The following is a 14,454-nucleotide window of genomic DNA, read 5'->3' on the forward strand; positions in this document are numbered from 1 at the left end:
TTGATGATTCCCACAGAATTCAGCAGGACTGTATTAACTTGAATCCAACTTCCAAGCACTCCAACTTAATCCATTTGTGAATCAAGCTGTTAAATAACTTTTCAAAGGCTGCACTCTAAGCGTACAGCAATTTCTGGATAATAGAAGACCATCTAACAAAATGTTCTGCCCTAATGAAATGCCCCCGTTTCAATCATGAGACTAGCTCTCCCCCGCCCCATTGAAACTACTCCTTAAGAAAATGCATACAATAGATTTTGGCATCCCCTGGCTCCGTTTCACTGCATTTTACCATGTCCATACATAATTTTATTTTGAAAATTGTTCCAAATACAACTGTAATATCAGTTATGTAAGTGTAACATAGTTCCTTGGTGTACACTTAGAGAATATATCAGAAATAATTAACTATTGTCTCTCCAGAACGTTACAATCTGGTTTGGATTGGTTGACCAGAATACAATATACACCAAAGAAAGTAAACCATGAAGACAGCCCAAAAAACAGTCTGGTGACCTATCAAATAGGATTAAAATGGACCAACACTGCTGTTTCTACTTTCTGCATGAAAACAAGAGTACAGTACACCCTAGCCTGCTGTCAGATACATGGACCAATACATAAAAATCCAAGGGTCAAACAAGATGCAACTTTCCATGTTATTTGATCGTTCATGCTTCTATGTTTTTATTAGTAAACAGCAGTTGTGAATCCAGATCAGGACTACTAGTTTTCAGAGAAGAATGGTGAGGATTTAATCTTTTGCCCCTATTGTGATATCAATCGAAATTTCCAGAGACAATTTTGGAATTTGTTGTTATTTCCCTTGCTGCTCTATTACAGAGCTCTGCGGAATTCCCTGTTGTCTTAGTCACCGTTTTGAGCCCGACACTCCACTTAGGTCACCAATTCTTACTGATCCCAACTTAACTATCTTATTAAATACCTTAATAGAGCCTCAAGCTACACCCTAAGCAGCCTATAAAATAAAGCATCAGGGTTCTTGAATTAGGAACTCTCGCAGAGATCCAAATGCCTTAATCTCTGGAGCACCAGGCAGCATGCTGGAAGCAGGAGCTACTGGCCTTCTATATACAGTCGGCGACACTGAAATGCCACCACAGTAGATGGCCAGAGAGTGGAACTGCATCTACCAGTTCAACAAGAGCCAGATGACACAAGGGGACAATAGGGTTCAACCTGGTCCTTTACAGCTGTTGATTGCGGCCCAGCTCTTCAATCTATGCAACTTTCCAGGCACAAACTGAGACACTTAAACTCCTCCACCCTGCCTGTTTAAAAAGTTGCTAGAACAGATAGCACTTTTACTATAGGCTGAATTGAAAGGGAGACTTTTTATGAACACATTCACCACCTGTAAGATATAACTCCTTCTGACAACAAGAAGCTCTGAACAGGGATAAAAGTACATACCAATTTAGAGTAAAGTAAAGTACGTGCCACCTGATGGCGCAGTGGGGAAATGACTAGCAAGCCAGAGGCTGCCAGTTTGAATCCCCACTGGTATGTTTCTTAGACTATGGGAAACACCTATATCGGGCAGCAGCAATATAGGAAGATGCTGAAAGGCATCATCTCACACTGTGTGGGAGATGGCAATGGTAAGCCCCTCCTGTATTCTACTGAAGACAATCACAGGGCTCTCTGGTTGCCAGGAGTCGACATGGACTCGGCGGAACACTTTACCTTTAAAGTACATGCCCATAGCTTCCTGCTGTGCCCTCACTCTGCAGCATCATGGTAGAGTTCACCAAATCTGAATGGCAACTTGGTGTCATGATTTCATCTCACTAGCTACATAATCCCTGATTAGCTGGAAACAGCTAGCAAAAATGATGTTTTGGTGTTTGTTTTAAAAACGGTACCAAAGCAGATGCTGATCTGGAGGCATCAAATAGAGCAGACAAAGGTATGCATTTGAAGTAGAACATTCTGGAACTCCCAAAAGCCTCTCATTCACACTAAAAATGTTAACCCAAAAATATCTGGTACAGCCCTACTTCACTACAGGGACTTGTGTCCAAGACTGGTTCATGATCCCTCCGTATTTTATCCAGTACCAGCAAAAAATGAACACCAAAGAAGCTGGTTCCTAAAGGTTATTGGAGGAAAACCTACTATCTTACTGAATTCATTCATTTTGTTTGGTCACATTCAGAGAAGAAAGCTGTCATCACATTGTAGGCTGGAAGGACTGGTTCATGTATCATAAAGAGCTGAATTGGAGATAAAATTAATGAGGGAAACTATCAGAACCATTTTCAAATATTTGAAGAAGAAAGGTATATACATCCCAAGTGAGAGAGAAGAATTAATCATAGTAGTGGAAAGCAATGGGAAGAAATTAAGAAATGTCAAAGTTTAGGCTGGATAACTGCAGAGAAATTTTGCTAATGGTGAGGTTTGCCAGACTGTGGAATGTTCTCCCTTGGGAAGAGCTAAAAAATGTCATCTTTTAATACAAGTGCTGGCAATCATATTGCCGTGAACAATCCTGCTACAAGCAGGAGCTGAAACAGATGCTCCAGATTCTCTCTTGCAATCTCATCCAAAATCTTTTCAGATCATCTTTCTGGGGACCAACAAAACTAAATATTCATCACACAAAGTGGCCAGGAACATACTTTGCACGCAGAAGTGAAGTGGGACATTCCACTAGAGCTTCACACATTGCACAACCATCACAGAGGAGAAAAATTCACATGCTGAGTTACTGAAGTCTTAAGATATGCTGCAGGCAACATTGCAAGGATACATGTAAACCGGTGCATTCTGAGTAAAAGAAACCTACCTATCATTCTGATTTTTTTTAGATTATGAGCACTTCTCAGTACTGGATCACTGGAGGATAGGCGGGAACCTGAAGTCAGGTTTGGGAGGACCCAGCAGAAAACCAGAGCAAGGTAATAGACCAGGAACTGGAGTCTAGAAGCAAGGCGGGAGTCAGACACCAAAGCCAAGGGTCAAAGCCAAGCAAACAAGCCAGGAACCTGCTATCAAGTGGTATACTGGAGACTAAAACAAGGGTCAGAAAAGCCAAGTAGCCAAGCCACACCACACAAAGACCAAGAAAATCTTGGAACTCAAGCAAAGCCTGAACCCAAGCAGAAACTCTTTAGATCCTTCTTGTCCTGAAAGGACATAATGAACTGCCTGGCCAGGTGCGATCAGTACATGAGCCCTTTCTCACAATGGGCAAGAAAGAGCTTGAGGAAGAGCTGAGAGGAAGGCTGCTTGCTCTTACCTCCCTGCAGACGATCCCTCTTCTCTCCCTGGATGGGCGGGTCACACATCCACACACATGCTGGCAGCACTTTGACCCAGCCCCCAGAACATCCATAATGCACCTCACCTATATAACATTTTTGGCTGATTACCTTCTGGTAGAGTTTAATGTAAGGGGATATGCCATGCCTGGCCAACAGTTCTTGCCTGTAGCAGGACTGCCCTCTGCATAATGACTGATGGTATAGTACAGTGGTTGGAGTGCTATGGCTTACGAAGCTCACTGGGTAACTTTGGACCATTCACATTCTGTCAGCCTAACCTACCTCATAGGGTTGTTGTGACAATAAAAATGGCTAAAGCCCTTCCTTTCCAGCGTTCCATAATTCTGGCTGCCAGGGATGGGAGTCTCTGGAGTTCTGGCAAGGAAACTCCCAGAAGTCTGTGTTGCTGTTTAGAGAAGACAAACCTTCTTTCCTTCTCAGAACTGCATTGCAGATACGAGGAAGCACCACTTATCTCAGAGAGAGGGAGTTTGGTAAGAGAGGTGGAATTTTGTCACATAGGTATGGAGCTTTGGCTATGCAATACTCACACTCTCTTTTCTTATTCAAATACAGTCAGTTCAAGTAGGAACAACATCTGTGGAAGCAGAATCCGGCTCTCCATGGAGCCCCATGACAAGCACAGAGGGCATGGAAGAGAGGTGGATATTTTCCTTACTTGAGCCAACTTTTGAATAAGAAAAGAGTCATAATGGAAGCATTTATTATCCAAAGCATCGTGTATGTATGTCAAAACACCTAACCCTTGGTTGGGAGAGAGGCAGTTTCCTTTTACTTGTGATGCAGTGTATACAAGCAGGGTGGGGAAAAAACAGCAGAACAGATTCTTGCTGTGAGGTACACGCTATCAATACAATACATGTTCCTTGCCTGAATTGAAACATTGCTAACAGGTTCCAGGCTGAGCCCTGGCACAAGTTTAGCTCTAGTTTCTTCTGAGCAAACATGTTAAGAATTGCGTTGTGAAGCTGAAGTCCACAATGTCTTTTGGATTCTGGTGTTCAGGCCATCATGCTGATGGGAAGCAACTGTCAGGAGAAGAGGTATCCTCATCCTCAACAAGGATTCCTACTGTCTATTTGGAGAGCGGGGGGAGTTGGGGAGTAAGGATGTGCATGAACCGGTCCGCAGGCCATGTTAGAAGCCTGAAAACTGGTTTGCAAGTGGCCTGGTCCGGCAGTTCGATGCCGGGGGGAGGGATTGCCTCGCTTTAAGGGCGGGGGGGTTGTACTTATCCCTCCAGCTGCTTTTCCCCCTCCGGCGTTCAATTTTTCAGTGTAATTTTCGGGGCAGCAGCGTTCCTTCCTGCCGCCCCTGCTGCCTTGCTGACTGGTAAAAGCAGAAGTAATTGACGCACATGCGCCCGCCACTGACGCACGCGCACCACACATGTCATACGTTGTGTGCGCATGCACGGAAGTTACTTCGGCTTTTACCAGTCAACAAGGGGGCAGGGGGGGCAGGGAATGCTGCCGCCCCGAAAATTTCACTGAAAAATGGAACGCCGGAGAGGGGAAAGCGGCAGGAGGGATAAGTACAACACCACACCACCCTTAAAGCGAGACACACACATCTGGCATCGGACCGCACCTCCGCGGTCCGTGCACATCCCTAGTTGGGAGTGTGACGGGGGGTGCTGTTTGGTGTGTTTGACTGGGATCTATTTGGAAGATTATTTGGTGCATATATGTGTATATTTGCTGTGTGAGAAAATTGCTTTTGGAGTGTGGGGGATTTAGAAGTGTGTTTTGAGGTGAGGCTATCTGGTGTTGGAGGACTGGGAGTGTTGGGGGAGCTGCTTGGTATGTGTGTGTTTAAAGTGGGTGTTGCAGATTGACAACAGATTGGTGTTTGGCTAATAAGACAAGCTGATATTTGTGGACCCTTGCTAATGCCCGTGCACACTACCTTGAAGGGTGGGATATAAACAGGCCTTTGGCTCTAGAAGCTAGCCCAAAAATTCAGGAGACAGACTATCTGTAAGGGAAGGACAGAGGTAATAGATTATCTCGTTGCCTTTATTGTCCCTGGATACTAATTTTCCTGTAAGAAAACAGACTATGCTGTCAATACAACTGTGTATTTTGGAGAAAATGGTGTGTGTGTGTGCGTGCACGTGCGCTCTATGAAACTGGACCAAACTACTTTAGGATATATAGGTGCAGCCAACACAAGATTATAAATACTCTCATTAATAACTACCATCAAGAGTTCCAAGATGTTTAAAAATCATAACTAATGCAACTGGCAAGAGTACAATTAATACTTTCCCCACAAGTCATAAATAATCTTTATATTGCCCCTTTCCAGGTCTCTTTTACACATGCATGTGTATCCCCTGCTATCTCAACACTTAGCTCTCACCTGAATGTAGGAGGCTAGGAGCGGCCTCCACTGAACAGAATTACATCTGAAGAGATGTATGTAGACATGAAAACTCACTCTGTGGTGTCTGATCCTCAATGGAGATTTCATACGTGCAAATCATAAACTGATGTTGAACGACTGATGAACTTGTCCCTAGGAGGAGGTCTACAAGTCTGTGTCTGCTACTTTTGGAAACATGCAAAATAAGCACTTTCATGACTTTCACATATAATGATGTATACATTTCCCCCCATATGCAGGCTCTTTCTGTATAGAAAAATGTCATACGAGAAAAAGTTCTTAAAGAGGAAATCAGTCGCACTCTTTTAGAACTGATCAAAAGGTACGCAACTGTGACTATAAATTAAGTGTGAAAGCACTAAAAAAGAAGACAGGAAATTGATTCAAGGCTCCATTATGAGAGGGAATGTCAAATATATCCATACTTTGCTTAAAATTTCCACATTTGCTCTCTCACACACACACTCTAACCTCAGCTCAGTATTTTCACATATGCATTTCCATATATTTTTATCTAATTATTTGACTGTGTATATTCTCCTTGTATTCTTATATAGTATTTTGTAGTCCTATGAGGAAAGTCATTTTTACCTCAAAACATGTCAGGACTTGCTACAGTAAGACATTATTTTCACAGAGACTCTCTTTCAGTCCACATTGGAATTGTGCCATCTCTACCATCTGTTGCCCACAATGTTGAAAACACCTGACCTATAAGCCCCTTCACAATGAATGGAGAAAACAATTTTCAAGCCATGCTCTGGAGAAACCTGGGGCTCTTCAGGAGCTTAGTGAGAATTCATCCATGATCAGGTGAGGCCAGTAATGTCCTCACTCCCTGAGTCCTCTACCATGAATACATAAGATGCCACACTTCCATCTATCCAATGTTGGAGAGAGGAAGGGTCAAACATGGTGCCTTTTAGAGCTTCTGAGAAATTCTGAAGTGCAGAACAAGTCAGAGAGTAGGGGAAAGAATGGTCATGGGGGGGAGGGGGGAGGGAGTTGCCATGGTGATCATGTTGAATTTGTAGACCCCTGAACAACCACCAACATGCTTTTTTCCAGTTGTAAGTGAATCAGCCAAAATTTAGTGCAATCAGCCAAAATGTTCATTTACAGATGGAGAACACCAAAAGCAATACACCCATCCCCAGGAGAAGGACAGAGAAAGAGAGATATCCTGCCCTTAACAGAATGCGGTCCAGCTGCATCGCAGCAGATGTATGGATCCCTGTCAGCTTAACACAGTACCACATTGTTGAAATTGTATGTTTACCGCTACATTGTGCGATCAACCCCAGATTTAAATTGCAAAAGCTCTATAATACAGACCACATGCTGTTACAAAACAATCTTGATAGCTAACGATTCCAAGGACCATGATGAATACCTAACCTGCTGTTTACATGCCACAAACCATTCTAAAATAAAAACTGAAATGCAAGTCAGTCATGCTAGAAGAATAGGAGTATGTCTAATAATCTCAGAACATAAAGCAGGGGTGGGGAACCTTGGCCCTCCAGCTGTTTTTGTACTACAATTCCCAGCCGATGGGAGTTGTAGTTCAAAAACCGCTGGAGGGCCAAGGTTCCCCACTCCTGACATAAAGGCGGCAGCAAGCCAAAAGAGTTGGTATGAAGAAACGGAGAAATGTATTTTATTTATTGTTGAATTTATATACCGCCTTTCATTAAAAACAATCTCAAGGCGGTTTACAAATGTTTAAAAAACATACAATAAAATGACAATAAAAATATTAAGCTAAAAATATATAAACAAACCAAATTTAAAATCTATAAAATACAAGCATAAAAACTATACACGGGTAAAAACACACAGAAGCAGCAATAAAAACAATCATATAAAAGCCTGGATAAAAAGCCAAGATTTAACAAGCTTTCTAAAAGCCGTGATGGAGTCCGAGGAACGAATGGCCACTGGGAGAGCATTCCAAAGTCTGGGGGCAGCAACAGAGAAGGCCATGTCCCAAGTGCATGACAGCCAAGCCTCCCTCATTGTCGGCACCCAGAGCAGAGCCCCCTCAGATGACCTCGTCAAGCGGGCAGCAACCCTTGGGAGCGGCATTCCCTCAGGTGCCCTGGGCCCAAACCGTTATAGGCTTTAAAGGTCAAAACCAGCACCCTGAATTGGACCCGGAAACAAACTGGCAGCCAGTGCAATTCTTTCAGAATGGGTGTGATGTGCTCCTATTGGGCAGCTCCGGATAAAACCCTAGCTGCCGCGTTTTGCACTAGCTGCAGTTTCTGGATATTCTTCAAGGGTAGCCCCACGTAGCGTGTATTACAGTAATCCAGCAGTGACCTGACTAAGGCATGGGTAACCGTGGCCAAATCTGCCTTCTCGAGAAAGGGACGCAGCTGGCACACTAGCCGAAGCCGTGCAAAGGCACCCCTGGCCACCGCCTCCACCTGAGCTTCCAAAAGCAGAGCCGGGTCCAGTAGTACCACCAAGCTCCTTCAAGGCGAGTGCAACCCCATCCAGAACCGGTAAAATCTCCTCATCCCGATTGGCTCTCCTACTGATCAACAGTACCTCCGTCTTGTCCGGATTCAATTTCAGTTCATTAGCCCACATCCAACCCATCACAGCCTCCAGCCCCCGATTCAGGACATCCCCCGCCTCCCTAGGATCAGGTGACAAGGAGAGACAGAACTGAGTGTCATCTGCCTCAGTTCAAGTCCCCGGATGACCTCTCCCAGCGGCTTCATGTAGATGTTAAACAGCATGGGGGACAAGACCAAACCCTGCGGGACCCCACAAGCCAACAGCCACAGGGCCGAGCAGTAGTCCCCCAGCACCACCTTCTGGACCCTCCCCCCAAGAAAGGACCGGAACCACTGCAATGCAGTACCTCCGATTCCCATACTCGAAAGGTGGCCCAGAAGGATACCATGGTTGATGGAATCGAACGCCACCAAGAGGTCCAGCAGTTCCCGGCATAGGTCATCCACTAGAGCGACCAAGGCAGTCTCAGTCCCATATCTGAGGTGGAAGTCAGATTGAAAAGGGTCCAGATAATCCGTATCATCCAAGACCCTCTGCAGCTGAGACGCCACCACACGCTCTATCTATTTCATTTCTATGAAATGAAGTGGCCAGTTCATGAAATTAATTTGTTAAGTCTCTCTGAAAAAATTAGTTTACAAATCCAAATGCATGTGTCTTGAGAAGAGCATGTATTTGTCCTGGCTTCTTTTTCTTTCCTTCTGTTATGTATTATTTGTTTTGTACCATCAGTGTACATGGTGCCACACAGAGTTAACAAAATACAAACAAAAAAGACAGTTTCCTGCCCTTTCTATGAGGAGCTTACAACCTAAAATTTGCCACAGGTCAGGGAGGCAAGGAAGAAAGGAATAGGCAAGAGGAAACTATGTATGGACATTTGTTCTGTTCAGTTCCCCATATTTAAGTTTCAGTAGAATAGAGGGTGTGCTCTTGCTCACAACATGGGTTAACATGAATTTGAAGAATGGACCACAGCACAACAGAAATACATCTGTTTTGTCCTTTTTTAAAAAGTGCAAGCTTCTGCTCCTGCCTACTCCAATGGAAGATTTCAGAAGCTCCTGTGCTTGACCAATCAGTGCAGAAAGTACCAGGTGAGACTTACTTGGCTCAGCACAAAGACACTCCTTATATCCTTCTATGAGGAATAAGAACTTCCAAACTCAGCACAAGAAGGGCCACCATCTTAAGAACTAACAAACAATGAATCATCTTTGAAAACACTGTTCACTGCAATTATACAATTCTGAAAGGTAACCATTGTGAACTTATTTGAAAGGCCGGTTATATGTGAAATATGAGACTGAATGTTTGATCACATAGTACCAGATCAAATTGATTGATTGAGTGCCATTGATTGATTAAGTGCCATCAAATCAGTGTCAATTCTTAGCAAATCAAATACAGGAACATTATGCAGTTTATGAACAATTAGAATGAGGGCTGCATGGAAAGAAGCAACATGTAGCTACTCCAAAGTTACATGTAACTAAAAGGTAAAGTTGTGCCGTCGAGTCGGTGTTGACTCCTGGCGACCACAGAGCCATGTGGTTTTTCTTTGGTAGAACACAGGAGGGGGTTTAACACTCCTGCGCAGTGTGAGATGATGCCTTTCAGCATCTTCCTATATCGCTGCTGCCCAATATAGGTGTTTAACAGCAGGGATTTGAACTGGCAACCTCTGGCTTGCTAGTCAAGTCATTTACTTGACTAGTCAAGTCAAGCTAGTCAAGTCATTCACTAACTACCACGAACAAATTCTGGAGAAATAGCTGTCGCTGGAGCTATCCACTCTGGTAGTATCTTGTCTGATCCTGCTCTTTGCTTGTAGCACTCTGGGGTCAGGTTATGAAAGCTGTAGTGTAGTCCTATGTATCCTTACTGAGAAGCAAGTCCCACCGAGTCCAAAGATGCTTAGTTACTCAATGGGACTTGCTCAGTTACGTCAGTATGCACAGAACTGCAGCCTTATCCCACTAGGATTGCAATGATGCTGTCCATCACTGTAAATCTAAACAGATTTAGTAACTCTAAACAGATTTACTCAGCCCTTCTGAGTTCAATGGGAGTTGCTTTCTAATAATGTGCATAGGATTGCCATCTGGAAGTTCTTGCCTCTGGGCACCAGACTAGTCTTGTTGACTTCTGGTTCCTTTTACCCTTTTGATCATATCTCTCATTTAGAAATCTGCACATAGCGCGCAAAGGCTGGCTCGGGGAGGGAAAGTTGGGCTCGGGGGTGGGGTGGGGTGGGGGAAACAGGGAAAGATGTATGTAAGATACAACATGTCAAAAAACATTCAATAAAAAAAGAAATCTGCACATCCAAAACACACACACACACACACACACACACACACACACACACACAAAATGGGGGGGGCCTCTATCAAGTTTACAGTTCTAATGTTTGCAAGAATAGGTTTTTAAAAAATGCAGACCTTGCTAGCTAGGCACTATGCTGTTCACTTTTGATCTTCTGTATAGCATCCTGACCATTCCCATGCCCCAAGCATCTTCCGCTCTTTAGATGTTAAAGCCTTTGTTCGCCACCCAACCCCGACAGTACCAAAAATGCCAAGTCACACACAGCTTCCCCAACCCGTTTCATATTTGCAAGCAGATTCAGGCAACTGTACAGAAATTATTCTGGTCACATCACTGGGACGGCAGAGGGAGCACATGGGATGCTAGCCCGCCTGGGCAAAACTCTTCTCCTGTTTTAGGACGACAACAGTGTCCTACTGTCCACATTGAAGCAAAGACAGATAGCAACCTAAAAAGAATAATTCTAGTGAGACCTTTACAGAAAGCACTTGTAGGCCAATGAATGGAAAACATCACTATGGGAAGGGACTTCAAAACCAAGTGAGATAGTAACATGGACCTACAGAAAAGAGAAGACTTGGCAAAGACTTGTTAATTCTTGCGTCTGGAAAATGGTGCAGCAGGGAAGAAGGGATTCTAATGCACTGGAGAGCTCACACACTTCCATTCCAATAGCCAACAACTTGAGGACTGTTGCCAAAAGCAACGACAGCTGTGAACAGCTTGTTCGTAATTCATAACACACTCACATGCACGTACACATGCACGTGAAATTTCCATGCTTGGGATATACATAGTTCACATAGCCAGTTTTCTCTCTTGTCCAATATTTATTACATCTAAGTCCAGCCTTTCTTCCACGGCTACAGAAACAAGGTTTCCAGGTGGATTATTTTCCAGGCATTGGCCAAACTCAGATGTGCTTACCCTCAATGTGGTTATTGTATCACAAGCTTTCAGATCACATGCCATGGGGTTTAAAATTCACCATAGGGTGCATAGTCAGTGTTAGAAGCACAGCAAAGCATTTAAAATATTGCCTTGTCAACTTAACCATTTCTTTTTTAAAGCCAAGAACCTCAATTGTTTACAATTAAGGTGGTCAAAGGCAACTGATCTGCAGAATGAAGGCATATTTAAATGCCTTTAATAACTGGAAACCATCATATTACAATGGAGTACCATTACAGTTGATGGGGCGGAAGCTTAGTGGTTCAACATCTGTTCAGCATGCAAGAAGTTCCAGGTTCAATCCCCTGCAGAGCCGAGAAAAATTTCTGTCTGAAGCCCTCAGAGCAGACAATACCGAGCTAGACGTATCAATAGGCTGACTCAGTAGACTGCTGCTTTCTACAATGCCAGATCAGATTGCTTTGCCATTGCTCTGTGACCTACACAATATACATGGCTGGTGGCCTCTGTTTAGCTTAGTGGTCACAAGTTCTACGGGCCAGATATATAGCCAAAGATATATATGCAATTCCTGAATAAGCGATGTAAGAAGTTCTCACATATAGTGAAAGTAGGAAGTGTTCACGTCACATTTCATTTGCTCTTCAAGCATAAGGGCTATGTACCAAGCTAGTGGCAAGATAGATGGATGCATATGTGTAGATCACACAATGGCAGAGTTGGAAGGATCATCATCAACCCCTCAATCTTCACCGTTCTGTGATTTTATTTATTTACTTAACACACTTTTATACGACCAAAACGTACATCTCTGCACAGATTACAACTAAAAACTGGAAAGTTAAAACAAATAAATGATCACAGAGGAATTAAAATATTGGTTAAAATAAATGATAGCAAAAAGTTAAAACATTACAACAATTCAAAATTTTAAAACCATATCTTAAAACAGTGTTATAACTATTAAAACGGTATTTAATTAAAAACCTGGGTGAACAGATGTGTCTTTCAAGATTTTTTTATTTGAAGTTGTCAGAGATGGGGAGGCTCTTATTTCAGCAGAGACTGCATTCCAAAGCTTCAGGACAGCAACAGAGAAGGCCCATCCCCGAGCAGCCACCAGACAAGCCAGTGGCAATTGCAGATGGACCTCTGAGTGGCAGACCTCTCTGAGTGACAGACCTCTCAATTGGTGGTGGGCTTCATGATTAAGAAGATGTTCTCTTAAATACACAGGGCCCAGGCCATTTAGGGCTTTATAGGTTATAACCAGCACCTTGTATTTTGCCCAGAAACTTATTAGCAGCCAGTGTAGCTCTTTCAATACAAGAGTATATGGTCTATCTGAGATGACACAGAGACCAACCTGGCTGCTGCATTCTGAACCAACTGAAGTTTCTGGCCTACATACAAAGGCAGCCCCACATAGAGTGCATTACAGTAATCCAGTCTGGAGGTTACCAGCATATGTACCACTGTTTGAGGTCGTTTATTTCAAGAAATGGACGCAGCTGGTGTATCAGCCAAAGCTGATAGAAGGCACCTCTGACCACCGCCTCAACCTGCAACACCAGGGAAAGGCTCAGATCCAGAAGCACCCCCAGACTGCGTACCTGTTCCTTCTGGGGAAATGTGACCCCATCCATAACAGGCAGATCAAACTCATCTCCCGAGTTTTGACCCTGCACAATGAGTACCTCCGTCTTATCTGGATTCAGTCTCAGTTTGTTATCTCTCATCCAGCCCATCACCGCCTCCAAGCAGGCATTTAGGGAGGTTATGCCCTCATCCGATGATGCTGATATGGAGAAATATTTGGGTGTCATCAGCATACTGATAGCACCCTGCACCAAATCTCCTGATAATCTCTACCAGCAGTTTCATGTAGATGTTAAACAACATCCGAGACAATAAGGAGCCCTGAGGGACCCCAATTCCCAATTGGAGATCATCCATCAGACCGACCAAGGCAGTCTCCACCCGATAGCCCGCCCAAAAGCCAGTCTGAAACGGGTCTAGATAATCCGTTTTCTCCAAGACTGTCTGGATCTGGGAGGCCACAACCCTCTCAATTACCTTGCCCAGCCACAAAAGGTCGGAGACAGGCCTGTAGTTACTCAACTCCGAGGGATCCAAGGTAGGCTTCTTCAGAAGTGGTCTACTAATTGCCTCCTTAAGACAAGGAGGCATCCTTCCTTCACTCAGAGAAGCATTTATGATCTCTACCAGGCATTCTACAACAACCCCCCTGCCAGGTAGTATAAGCCAGGTTGGGCAAGGGTCAAGAGAAAAGGTGGTAGACCATACTGCTCCAAGTAGCTTGTCCACATCCTCAGGAGTCACAAACTGGAACTGATCCAACCTTACCACACAAGAGGAGTCACTTGACACCTCCACATCAGACACTGAAGAAACTGTGGAGACCGAGTCTAAGTTGGCAAGAGGTTTCCCCCACAAATGTTCATTAAACACATCACAGTGGGTAATAGCTGATTCCAGATTCTGTTTCAAAGGAAGAGGGGCACATACTAGCCCTCTCACAACCCTGAACAACATGAACTTGCGGATGTGATTCAGGAGGAAGATAATTGCTTCTTTGCCACACGGATCACCTGAGCATAGATCTTCAAATGCACTCTACATAATAATCTGTCAGACTAGAGTCGAGTCTTCCTCCACTTGTGCTCTAGTCATCTACCTCGCTGCTTCAGACCCCATAGTTGTTCTGTATACTAAGGGGCCAGTTTCGAAGCAGGTCCGAGAGGATGCTTAGGAGAGATCATGTCCACTGCCCTGCTGAGTTCATTATTCCAATTCTCCACCAGTGTGTTGACAGGGTCACCAGCAGAGCCAACACTAAATCCCTCCAAGGCTTCTTGGAATCCTATTGGATCCAGTAACCTTCTCATGAAGACCATCCTAATGGGCCCTCTACCCCTGCGGAGGTGGGATGTAGTCATGAGTCCAACCTTCACCAGATGGT

At 44.0% G+C, this 14,454-nt stretch overlaps 1 protein-coding gene across 9 annotated transcripts in view; it reads right to left on the reverse strand.

Annotated features, from left to right (window-relative positions):
* SEMA5B (semaphorin 5B) overlaps positions 1–14,454 on the reverse strand; it is a 576,167-nt gene that overhangs the window by 537,514 nt on the left and 24,199 nt on the right. The window lies entirely within an intron of this gene.

The sequence above is a fragment of the Hemicordylus capensis genome, chromosome 1, assembly GCF_027244095.1.
Source record: "Hemicordylus capensis ecotype Gifberg chromosome 1, rHemCap1.1.pri, whole genome shotgun sequence".
Taxonomy (NCBI): Eukaryota; Metazoa; Chordata; class Lepidosauria; order Squamata; family Cordylidae; genus Hemicordylus; species Hemicordylus capensis.